General features: G+C 41.1%; 1 non-coding gene across 1 annotated transcript; it reads left to right on the top strand.

Moving 5' to 3' along the window:
- The first annotated feature begins 217 nt into the window (after window positions 1-217).
- On the top strand, window positions 218-325 carry LOC112724278 (small nucleolar RNA R71). Its single transcript, XR_003163449.1, has one exon. It is a non-coding gene; the product is annotated as a small nucleolar RNA R71 (small nucleolar RNA).
- The last annotated feature ends 261 nt before the right edge of the window (window positions 326-586 follow it).

The raw sequence follows: 586 nt of genomic DNA, 5'->3' as shown, positions 1-586 counted from the left end.
CAATCTCAAGAACTCCTTTCTTCTGAGTTGTCCCATTATTCACAAGATTCCTTTCAGAAGTGTACATGAATTGGTTATTTGCAATCATTTCAATGAGTTCCTGAGCTTCTGCAGGCGTCTTCTTTAGATGAAGAGATCCTCCAGCAGAGCTGTCCAATGACATCTTGGACAGTTCAGACAGACCATCATAGAAGATTCCTATGATACTCCATTCTGAAAGCATGTCAGAAGGGCACCTTTTGATCAATTGCTTGTATCTTTCCCAAGCTTCATAGAGGGATTCACCTTCCTTCTGTCTGAAGGTTTGGACTTCCACTCTAAGCTTACTCAATTTTTGAGGTGGAAAAAATTTTGCCAAGAAGGCATTGACTAGCTTTTCCCAAGAGTTCAGGCTTTCTTTAGGTTGTGAGTCCAACAATGTCCTAGCTCTGTCTCTTACAGCAAAAGGGAAGAGCATAAGTCTGTAGACTTCAGGGTCAACCCCATTGGTCTTGACAGTGTCACAGATTTGCAAGAATTCAACTAAGAACTGATGATGATCTTCCAATGGAAGTCCATGAAACTTGCAATTCTGTTGCATTAGAGA

The sequence above is a fragment of the Arachis hypogaea genome, chromosome 11 (genome assembly GCF_003086295.3).
Source record: "Arachis hypogaea cultivar Tifrunner chromosome 11, arahy.Tifrunner.gnm2.J5K5, whole genome shotgun sequence".
NCBI classification, from domain to species: domain Eukaryota; kingdom Viridiplantae; phylum Streptophyta; class Magnoliopsida; order Fabales; family Fabaceae; genus Arachis; species Arachis hypogaea.
The sequence above is the reverse complement of the archived record's forward strand: the minus strand, read 5'-3'. Positions and strand labels throughout refer to the sequence as shown.